Raw genomic sequence first — 12,500 nt, forward strand, 5'->3', positions numbered from 1 at the left:
TTGAAAACTAGTCAGATATGCCTTGAATGCCACTTGTAAAATAAATCGCCCACAGTGATTGACGACGGTCCGACCACTATTTTGACTGGACGGCTTTATGTAACAAAGGCGGAAGCGCAAATTTTTGGCACATTGCCACCCCTCGTGGTCGGAATGGACTCCGTTAAAACGGCATGTTTTTGAATGGAGTTTGGTTAAAGATTCGCTAAAGCTGTTTCAATTTAGCACAGCGCCGACGACAACTCACACGACACAACAACTATTTGCCTTGTAGGGAATAACGTGCATGCTCCCGCACCCCCTCCCCCCGCCCACTGGCAGAGAGAATACTGACCTTTTCCAGCTGTTTCTAAACAAAGACCCCTCATGTTTAATAAGGTAAAACCGGAAAATATCCTGCTCTGGTTAGCCAGACATGATCCAGACTTCATGTTTAAAAGCCACTGCTGATGTTGCCAAGGGGCAACCTCCGCTTCTGAAAAGTGAAGGCCATGCGGAAGTGCTGGTAACACTTTCTATGAAGGTCATGTCTATATATATTGCATTATAATTATTAGGGATGCATGGAATTGGACAATTTTCATCCTAAATATGAATTCCGATATTACTTTATGTGCCGATTGCCAAAAGCGATTGATGATGCAAAACACGTGAGCCATTTCTAGGCAGAGCTGTGGTTAATGGCCGCATGCAAACACAGCTCAAACATTTCGTCGACATCATTACAAAGTCTATGAGACACATATAATAACACACGCATCTGTAAGGATAAATACCTTGTGGGAGAAGCAACTAGCAATCCTTGCAGCTCTTTATCAGTAGACAGTCGTTTACTTCAGTTTTCCATGCTGCTTCACTGAGGGTAGCTAACATTAGCTCTTAATGTAGTGAGCTTACTTTGTAGGTCTTTCATGGGTTGATCTTATCCTCTGAACTTAACCTGGTCCGGAGCAGGTTAGCCCGCCGTAGAGCATAAGTTGCTATGGTGATCTATCTCGGTAAGAAGTGAACTAGCATCGTAGGCACGGCAAACCCAGGGTTAAACCTGAAGTTACCTCGCTAAGCCACTAATCTTGCTTCGTGGTATAGGCCTCAGGACTAAGCTACCGTAAAACTTCTAATAGGGGCCCTCTCCCCAAATGCCGCCGAGTCTCCAATAACCGCAAGGGGTCAAACTCAATTTTGCACATAAGCGCCGGTCTTCCATTAACAGCCGGGAGCGGTTATTAGAATAAATATGTTTTTTCTCCCCCATTAGGCCTACGGTATGTTTTTGTGTTGACTGAATTCAGTCACTTACGGTAATGACGTGTGTTTTGGAGGAAGTCAGTCATGCTCTTTCTCCCCCTGTCAGACAGTTTTATATTTTATTTGGACATGTATTGGAAACTTGTCTTGGCGTCTACATATTTGGTAAGTCTGCTTGTTTGTCTAGTAGTGCTGCAGTGCTGTTTCGTTAGCGTTAGTTTGGTAGCTAACGTTAGCGTGCGTTCTACAATGACGTTGCTATGACTTTCCAATGAAACACTAGTCTCGCTGGTCAGCGTCCCCTCCCTACTCATGGAAGGGAGAGGAGGCTGGCCAGCAAGACTAATGAAACACAAACAACTGAATGTGTGAGCGGTAGGCTAATGTTACTTGTTTAAAAGATGGTATTGTGGTGACTGTGCGCACAGTAAGGAGATTGACAGTCTAATTCACTACACTACCCAGACGGCCCGCGCGGTGACGTCAGGGGGGACGTTGTTACCGGTATTTAAACTGGGAAGTTGGAATGAATGTTGTGTTGTCAGAGTGAGTGCAGAGTGTGCAATAAAGCACTGGGTTTTTACTTTCATCCAAACCAAGCGCTTCCCTCTTTATTCCTGCTGCTGGATTCTACTTTATATTCCCTGGATTACTATAGTATGGCTGTTTGGCAGAGGGATTAAGAGGAGAGCAATGAACTGATACTGTAACGTACTGGTAGTTGGATGATGATGATGGTGATGATGAAGGCAATAGTAGGCAGTACAATACTAGGCATGTTCAAAAATCAAAACTGCCTGTACCTACCCTATTGTGTGTACTAAGTACTATCTCACTGGTTTAAATAAGCAATTTGATACTTTCCGTTTTTGCTGACCAGAAATTCTGTGCAAAAACTAATAATCGCCTGGGTCGATTTCGTACAATAAAGAAATAACCGCCCGACCCCAATTGCCGCCTGGTCTCCTTTAACCGCCTGGGGTCAGACTCGATTTAGCATAATAAACGCCCGGGCCCTTATTGGCAGTTTTACGGTATTTCACATAGCCCCAGGTTGGCCCCGCCTACATTAGTTAACCCTTTAATGGCTGTATTTGAGACCTTTTGGTTGAGAATGGATCATTTTTACTGGGTGAAAAAAATATGAGCCTAAAAACCATACAACCATACATTTCCATCACAAGCCTTATTACTCCATCTACTAACAGTGCGCAATTCTTCAAATAACTTGTTGACACATCTTTGCAAGCAAAGTCACACACATCTAATGAGCGATACTGGTTTCACTTTATACCGTGTAACCACTCATCTTCTCCAAATTATCGCCACTCTCTAGTACCACACTACTACAGTGCTTAGGAGTGTTCACCAGCTGATTTGATCCACCACACTACTACAGTGCTTAGGAGTGTTCACCAGCTGATTTGATCCACCACACTACTACAGTGCTTAGGAGTGTTCACCAGCTGATTTGATCCACCACACTACTACAGTGCTTAGGAGTGTTGTTCACCAGCTGATTTGATCCACCACACTACTACAGTGCTTAGGAGTGTTCACCAGCTGATTTGATCCACCACACTACTACAGTGCTTAGGAGTGTTCACCAGCTGATTTCATCCACCACACTACTACAGTGCTTAGGAGTGTTCACCAGCTGATTTGATCCACCACACTACTACAGTGCTTAGGAGTGTTCACCAGCTGATTTGATCCACCACACTACTACAGTGCTTAGGAGTGTTGTTCACCAGCTGATTTCATCCACCACACTACTACAGTGCTTAGGAGTGTTGTTCACCAGCTGATTTCATCCACCACACTACTACAGTGCTTAGGAGTGTTCACCAGCTGATTTGATCCACCACACTACTACAGTGCTTAGGAGTGTTCATGTGCTTAGGAGTGTTGTTCACCAGCTGATTTCATCCACCACACTACTACAGTGCTTAGGAGTGTTCACCAGCTGATTTGATCCACCACACTACTACTGTGCTTAGGAGTGTTGTTCACCAGCTGATTTCATCCACCACACTACTACAGTGCTTAGGAGTGTTCACCAGCTGATTTCATCCACCACACTACTACTGTGCTTAGGAGTGTTCACCAGCTGATTTGATCCACCACACTACTACAGTGCTTAGGAGTGTTCACCAGCTGATTTGATCCACCACACTACTACAGTGCTTAGGAGTGTTCACCAGCTGATTTGATCCACCACACTACTACAGTGCTTAGGAGTGTTCACCAGCTGATTTGATCCACCACACTACTACTGTGCTTAGGAGTGTTCACCAGCTGATTTCATCCACAACACTACTACAGTGCTTAGGAGTGTTCACCAGCTGATTTCATCCACCACACCACTACTGTGCTTAGGAGTGTTCACCAGCTGATTTGATCCACCACACTACTACTGTGCTTAGGAGTGTTCACCAGCTGATTTCATCCACCACACTACTACAGTGCTTAGGAGTGTTGTTCACCAGCTGATTTGATCCACCACACTACTACTGTGCTTAGGAGTGTTCACCAGCTGATTTCATCCACCACACTACTACTGTGCTTAGGAGTGTTCACCAGCTGATTTCATCCACAACACTACTACAGTGCTTAGGAGTGTTCACCAGCTGATTTAATCCACAACACTACTACAGTGCTTAGGAGTGTTCACCAGCTGATTTCATCCACCACACCACTACAGTGCTTAGGAGTGTTCACCAGCTGATTTGATCCACCACACTACTACAGTGCTTAGGAGTGTTCACCAGCTGATTTGATCCACCACACTACTACAGTGCTTAGGAGTGTTCACCAGCTGATTTCATCCACCACACTACTACTGTGCTTAGGAGTGTTCACCAGCTGATTTGATCCACCACACTACTACAGTGCTTAGGAGTGTTCACCAGCTGATTTGATCCACCACACTACTACAGTGCTTAGGAGTGTTGTTCACCAGCTGATTTGATCCACCACACTACTACTGTGCTTAGGAGTGTTGTTCACCAGCTGATTTGATCCACCACACTACTACTGTGCTTAGGAGTGTTGTTCACCAGCTGATTTCATCCACCACACTACTACTGTGCTTAGGAGTGTTGTTCACCAGCTGATTTCATCCACCACAACACTACTGGAGTCACATGCTGAAGCTCACAGCTTCACAGTCTCATGATGCTAAGCAGACGGCAGGAAGACATCGAGACATTTAGTCAACATTTCAATGTTCAATCCAAAAATAAATAGCCATGTAAAACCTGCCATAACATGGTTTTTACTTTAGCCCTCGACTCAATGTGATCATAACAGATAACAGCACTTGGTGTATTTGGATATATTTTTAATTCTACCATAAGACTTTGATGTCAGCCTAAGCCTACAAGTGAATTATCATCCCATAATAAAATGTGCTTATTTTCCTGTTTTATAGTTCCTGTGTAGACTGGCATCTTTCGCAATTGTGGCGCAGCGTGTACAGCTGTGTGTGTGTGTGTGTGTGTGTGTGTGTGTGTGTGTGTGTGTGTGTGTGTGTGTGTGTGTGTGCACCATAGCAGCTGACATCTCACGAGACCGGGGCTGGCACACGAGAGGGAGTCAGAAAACAACTCGGAGGCCGAACAGACGGAGAAACGCTCAACGTTCCAAACTATACACACACACACACACACACACACACACACACACACACACAGACACACACACACACACACACACACACACACAACACACAATGACAAGAGAACCCAGATAAAAGAGAGTGAAGTTCTATGACAATGTGAAAGGCTATTTCTCCATTTCTAAACACTTCTGTTCTCAACGGTCTCAACGGTATGAGAGCAGACATGTTAAGCCCTGAGTTGTGCGTCATATGAACGTGATTACTGGCTGGAGGTTTTCACAGGAAAAAGGAAGCTTTGATTCTCTTGACGTGGACCTCGAGTGGCTCTGCTACTCTGACCTCAAACTTGCTGTATTGCCTAAGCTAAGCTAAGCTAAGCTAAGCTAAGCTAAACTAAGCTAAGCCAAAATAATTAATATATTTCCTCTCAATACAGTTGGCCTAGTGGCCCCGATGCTTTTGGAAAGTGCTGGGGTTTCCCTGCCAACTGATCATCCCACTTAAAGAAATGGCATCAACTATTTTGTCCATCTTCAGGACAAAGAGGCGGGCACGTGTGGAGGGGAGGGGCGAGGGGGCTCAGTTTGCCCTTTGACCCTTGATGTCCAAGTGCCCTTTTTGTCTGTGGCCGATATTACAGTCTTTCAAATAACAAATATATTTTGTATAAATATTTATAAATAAATATATATTTATAATAATACATTTCAAATAGCTCCAAATTCAGGCTACATTTTGGGGAGGGTAAAAATGGGCATGGCCATTTTCAAAGGGGTCCTTCCTTTGAGCTCTCATCTCAAGACATCTGAATGAGAATAGGTTCTATGGGACCCATGAGTCTCCCTTTTACAGACATGCCCACTTTACGCTGATCCCAGGCATTGTTGTTATTGTATTGCATTAAACCATGCAGGTTTTTTTTTTTTGCAGGCAGTAAATGTGTTATTTTCGCCTATCCTACTGTATAAAATGACCTATTGTGAGCTCTAGAATAATCACAACCTCATGAAACTTTACAACCACAAACTAGTGACCTATAGGGCATTCAGGGGATCTATGATGGAATGGGGATGGCCATCATATCTCCATCATAATGTTGTAAGCCCGTACTAAAACATTCAACATTTTGAATAGATGCCTAATCAAAACAAAAAGTTTATTACAGATTTATGAGTAGAAAGCCGGCAGTTTTGCCGGATCCGCAACGCAGCCCTAACGCATCTGGTGTACATTGGCCTGTATCCTAGATTGTTTTTTGTTTGTGTGTGAATGTTTTGGCTTTAGGGTTCTATCTTATGTTGTGCCGATAATCGATATCTATTTGAGAAAATGTTCAGATTAATTGATCAATCAATCAATCAATAGAATCAATTAAGATTAAGGGCATCACAGACAGACAACCAGTGAGTGAAGTATTGAAACTGAAACTGCATCATATCAGAAGTGGGCGACATTGGGCTGATATCTGATTTTCAATTTAAAAAGTTAAAAGTTCAATATCAGCCTGATATATCAGTCTAACTGTACAACTTCCTGGTCCCTCTTTATGAGCCAGTTACACCATGTGTACAGGTACAACAACTACAACACAAAACAATGTCCCAGTTTAGCAGTTTAGCGACAGGTAAACACATTTGATCACTAAAGTTGTATTTGTTAATTGCCCATGTGCCCCATTGCAAATTGAGCCAGTGTTACAGAAGTTGCCAGGGCCCGCCCCCCATCCTGCAAAATGAGATCCAGCCAATCAGATGGTCAAAAGGACTAATGGAGGGAAAGGTCTCCTGCTGGCTGGGTGGATGAACCCACTATGAAGACCTGTGAGAGATGCTGAGGGGGGTTCTTGACACTGGAAGCTGTTAAACGTTGATTAGCTAATCTATTGGTATGTTCCTCCTTGTTATTCATGGTCTGCAATTTAGCATTTAGTTTAACAACAACAACAACAACAACAACAACAACAACAACAACAACAAAACATAGCAACCGTGCACTCTGTCTCACATAGACATTTTAGAATTGCGTCATAAGAAGGAGGCAGAGAGAAAGAGAAATATATGTATACAAAAACTGCATGAAGTTCTGTCGGGTGGGAAGAACGTCACGCCAAACTCCATTCAAAATTGTGGCAATCTCATTTCACGAGAGACCAGAGCCCTGTACTACGAAACTAGTTTAACAGATCCGCGATAAGTCCCTTTGATCTGGTTTGACTGAACAGGATCAAAGCTATCTAGTTAACTGATACTACGACGCTGGTTTTTTACTAGGTAAGTGGACCTGGGATCTGCCTGTGCACGCGCACGTTTTTCGCTCGTGCACAGGCGCGCGTCCACGCGAAAGAGGTGCGCTAGCCAATCACAGTATGAACAGCTGAGTTGATCCACGCCCACACCCATTTCCACACCCATTTCCTCGTTCCATGAAAGCGCAGTGCATGATCAGAGTTTTAGCGGATATTTAATGTATCCGCGATTTAATGTCAGAATGAAAATCCGCGTTGGATAGTCTGCTGAAGGGCTGTCTAAAGCAGCAGCTTGTATTCACATCAGTCATTTGATTTACTTCGATCAGCGATTTCTGTCTGATACAGCTGCATACATTGATACAGCAGCAACAAATGTAATCTCAGTCTATACATTTCCACAATCTGTAAGCCTATTTAGACCATAGATTTAGAAACGCATGCTCAATGAATAATGATCTCTATCACTCATGTGTGTGGTTGCACTGATCGAATAATTCATATATAAAATAGTCTAGTATAAAGCCTAATAGCCTACTATAAAAGAGAAAACTGCTGAACTGAATTGAGACGATGCGGATTTTCTGGCATGTAGGAGAATATCACCCTCACTCCATTTGAGGGTCCATTCATGATATGCGCCGCGGTGATTAATAGTGATCATATTTCTCCACGCATCGTTGAGCTGTTAAGACATAAAGTGGTAAGTAGGCTTAATTTAATTATGTAGCCTACAGAGCCACAAATGTTTTTCTTGTTATATTCTCAGTTGACTGCAATCTATTTTTCATATGGCGATCTTATATGAACGGTGAGTGACTCCAGAGAGCCAATTATATGGGTCTGTCATGGACTTACTTACCACTTTATGTCTTAACAGCTCAACGATGCGTGGAGAAATATGATCACTATTAATCACCGCGGCGCATATCATGAACGGACCCTCAAATGGAGTGAGGGTGATATTCTCCTACATGCCAGAAAAGCCTATACATATAATATAGATATTAGTTTAAATATGGGATAGCCCCAATACTAAATATGCAGGCTATTCTTGCATCTTTCAGCTGGAACTGTGTCCTGTAGGCTGTATGCCAATATATGAGCAAAAATAGGCTAGTTTTTATCAATGATAACTATGCCCGCATCGTCTCAATTCAGTTCAGCAGTTTTCTCTTTTATAGTAGGCTATTAGGCTTTATACTAGGCTATTTTATATATGAATTATTCGATCAGTGCAACCACACACATGAGTGATAGAGATCATTATTCATTGAGCATGCGTTTCTAAATCTATGGTCTAAATAGGCTTACAGATTGTGGAAATGTATAGACTGAGATTACACTTTTACATTTGTTGCTGCTGCCTGTATCAATGCAGCTGTATCAGACAGAAATCGCTGATCAAAGTAAATCAAATGACTGATGTGAATACAAGCTGCTGCTTTAGACAGCCCTTCAGCAGACTATCCAACGCGGATTTTCATTCTGACATTAAATCGCGGATACATTAAATATCCGCAAAAATCTCTGATCACACTGTGGCTGCGCTGAATGAGGAAATGGGTGTGGAAATGGGTGTGGGCGTGGATCAACTCAGCTGTTCATAATGTGATTGGCTAGCGCACCTCTTTCGCGTGGACGCGCGCCTGTGCACGAGCGAAAAACGTGCGCGTGCACAGGCAGATCCCAGGTTCAGTTATCGACTAGAAAACCAGCGTCGTAGTATCCTTAAACTAGATAGCTTTGATCCTGTTCAGTCAAACCAGATCAAAGGGACTTATCGCGGATCTGTTAAACTAGCTTCGTAGTACAGGGCTCAGGATAGAATAGAATACCTTTATTGTCGTTGCAACTTGTACAACGAAATTCATTGTGTGCAGTACCAAGATAGTCCTAGTGGCACTGGCAGGCTGTTGCACCTTGTGCTCGTTTTGAAATAAAAACGAACAAAAATACACTCTTTACCATGGGCGGAGTTAATGGGGGGGCCAGGAGCCAGTCGTAAAAAAAAAAAAATTGGCTCACCATTCATTGGCTCCATCTCACTGTCAGGCTGAATATGATCATACAATTTATATCCACTTTGACAAGAATCAGGGTTACCTAACCCCAGAGGGGGGCCTCTGACAGGGCCTTGCTGCAGCCGCCCCATCCCTCTGGAATGCCCTCCTCCCCAGTCACATCTGACAGACCAAAACTCATTGTCTTTCATACTCATTATGTCATCTTTCACTGTTGCTTTTGACCAATAATATTTCTCTCTCTCTCCCCCTCTCTCTCTCATGTACTTTAATATTTTCTCTCTTTATTAACGTTGTTTTAGGCCGTGTGCATATCTAGCGTCTTTTTCCGACCGTTAAACGCTGGAAGTACGCTGGGAAGCGCACAATATACAAGGAAGCAGTCTGAAACTAACGTTAGTTCAGTGCGGTAGTAGCTTGATAGCTGACAGCTAACATTAGCAAACAACACACATACAGTGATTTAGCTCAACACTCACCAGAAATATCAAGTGTCTAGCCAATCTGCTCCCACAATTGAGCCTTTCTGTCTCTGTTGCGATAGTTTCTCCATGATTAAGTTGCCAGAAAAGCGGCACCCGACACCAGCGTCTTTCTGAAAAGTTAAAATATTTTCAGCTGGAAGCGCTGGGAGTCGGGCGCACAAAAACGCCGGAGCGCTGTGAAAATAGACGCTGGGTGCAGCGCACTTTCTCTAGACGTCCGTGTGTGCCCGCATACTCATATTCTAATATTTCTTATATTTCCATTCTTATACTTATTAAACAATAATTAGAGAGAGATCATGATGATGCCAGCCTTAAAATTAGATATTCCTCTAAATCTGGCTTCAAAACGGGCAAAATTTCAAATGTAAAACGGCCAAAACAAATTTGCTGGCACGCAGCATTCAGCATTTATTATTTCATGGGTGAAATTATCTTATGTAAACATAAATGCGTAAACACAGGTTTTAACGTAATTGAGCAAACATAAGTTTAGTAACAACATGTAGGCCACTTAATAAATCAATGTTAATCACGTTGACATAGTAAGTAAAGTGGTGTCATATCTTACACCGTCCCGATGATAAACAACAGTGAGGCCGGGATCCTCCTAGTGGCACTGGCAGGTAGTGTCACCTCGTGGAATTTTGTGGAATCTCAGTGGTTAGTCAGTGCCTAGTCAGTGGTTAGTCAGTGGTTAGTCAGTGGTTAGTCAGTGGTTAGTCAGTGGTTAGTCAGTGCCTAGTCAGTGGTTAGTCAGTGGTTAGTCAGTGGTTAGTCAGTGGCTAGTCAGTGGTTAGTCAGTGGTTAGTCAGTGGTTAGTCAGTGGTTAGTCAGTGCCTAGTCAGTGGTTAGTCAGTGGTTAGTCAGTGGTTAGTCAGTGCCTAGGCAGTGGTTAGTCAGTGGTTAGTCAGTGGTTAGTCAGTGCCTAGTCAGTGGTTAGTCAGTGGTTAGTCAGTGGTTAGTCAGTGGTTAGTCAGTGGCTAGTCAGTGGCTAGTCAGTGGTTAGTCAGTGGCTAGTCAGTGGCTAGTCAGTGGCTAGTCAGTGGCTAGTCAGTGGTTAGTCAGTGGTTAGTCAGTGGTTAGTCAGTGCCTAGTCAGTGGTTAGTCAGTGGTTAGTCAGTGTGGTTAGTCAGTGGTTAGTCAGTGGTTAGTCAGTGGTTAGTCAGTGCCTAGTCAGTGGTTAGTCAGTGGTTAGTCAGTGGCTAGTCAGTGGTTAGTCAGTGGCTAGTCAGTGGCTAGTCAGTGGTTAGTCAGTGGTTAGTCAGTGCCTAGTCAGTGGTTAGTCAGTGCCTAGTCAGTGGCTAGTCAGTGGTTAGTCAGTGGTTAGTCAGTGGTTAGTCAGTGGCTAGTCAGTGGTTAGTCAGTGGCTAGTCAGTGGTTAGTCAGTGGCTAGTCAGTGGCTAGTCAGTGGCTAGTCAGTGGTTAGTCAGTGCCTAGTCAGTGGTTAGTCAGTGGTTAGTCAGTGCCTAGTCAGTGGTTAGTCAGTGGTTAGTCAGTGGCTAGTCAGTTGCAGCCTGTGGCGCTCTGTCAGCAGTTGCTGTCAACTAGGGGGGAACCAAATTTCCTGGTTTGGTTTCACAATGATTGTTAAGCAACCACATTCTACTTTTTTGTTTTCCCTTCCTTGTATGTAAATGATCCCTCCAGGAAGGTGATTTCACCCGTTGTGAAATAAAAAGGAACAAAAATACCCTCTGTTTATTATTGCAAGAGTAGAAATTGTGTTGTGTTAACATTGTGAAAAAAGGAAAAATCAAAAAAGTGGCGACAAGGTAGCTCAGCAGGCCAATATAAACAGTAAATAGAAAAAAGGAGCTTCTTGATACTTATAAAACTATAATAATCAGTGGTGTAATGTAACTAAGTATAAATACTTAAGTACTATACTTAAGTATTTTTTCTGAGTATCTGTACTTTACTTGAGTATTTATATTTCTGTCAACTTTCACTTTTACTCCACTACATTTCCCAAATAAAATGGATACTTTTACTCCACTACATCTTAGTTACAAAGTAACTAAGATGCGTAGCCTGCAAGCAATCAGGTTTGGCAAATCAGTGCTCCTAGTTTGCAAGTTACGTTAATCACGATCCACACGCCATTCCATTTGGTGGCTGTAATGCAACATAACGTTGTTTGCCAGCGGCTATAAAAGTCAAGAAGAAGAAATAGACTTCCACTCAAGCCCAAGCATGTCTTTTGCTTGATTATTTTTGCAGCATTTACTTGTACTTTTTACTTTCAATACTTACGGTAAGTACATTTAATATCAGAAAATTACTTTTGATACTTACAGTAAGTACAGAAAATATCAAGTACTTTAAGACTTTTACTCAAGTAATATTCTAATGAGTGACTTTGACTTTTACCAAAGTCTTTTTCTGGGAAGATATCTTTACTTTTACTTAAGTATGGTTTTCGAGTACTTTATACACCACTGTCTGATAATAATAAATATAAGTATCAAGAAGCTCCTTTTTTCTATTTACTATTTAGTGTTAACATTGTGTAAACACAGGTTTAAAAAAAGAATTGAGCAAACATAAGTTTAGTTTTCATATCTACTGTACATGTGTTCCACTAGCTGTCACTGAGGTCACTAATGTACCTCCCACGGCCTGCCACTAGCTGCCACTGAAGTTCCACTACCTACTCAGTGCCACTAGAGGCTCATGGTGTAGTCTCTCATATTAAAGGCATATGCATTTTATGCACTGTCCCTATATAATAATGAATTGTATGCCTTTATTATAGGGACATTCGACGTGTGCGGAAGAGGATCATTGGGAATAATGACAGTCACTGTTGAAAATTCTACTGAAATAGTGATGCTTGGTGGAAGACTTACATGGCGAATCTACCAGTCTCCTGA

General features: G+C 42.6%; 1 protein-coding gene across 1 annotated transcript in view; it reads right to left on the bottom strand.

The window, feature by feature from the left end:
• The window catches only part of LOC310777484 (solute carrier family 12 member 9), a 121,428-nt gene that overhangs the window by 108,207 nt on the left and 721 nt on the right, over positions 1 to 12,500 (bottom strand). The gene's annotated exons all lie outside the window — the stretch shown is intronic.

The sequence above is a fragment of the Poromitra crassiceps genome (genome assembly GCF_964638095.1).
Source record: "Poromitra crassiceps genome assembly, chromosome: 5".
Lineage (NCBI taxonomy): Eukaryota > Metazoa > Chordata > Actinopteri > Beryciformes > Melamphaidae > Poromitra > Poromitra crassiceps.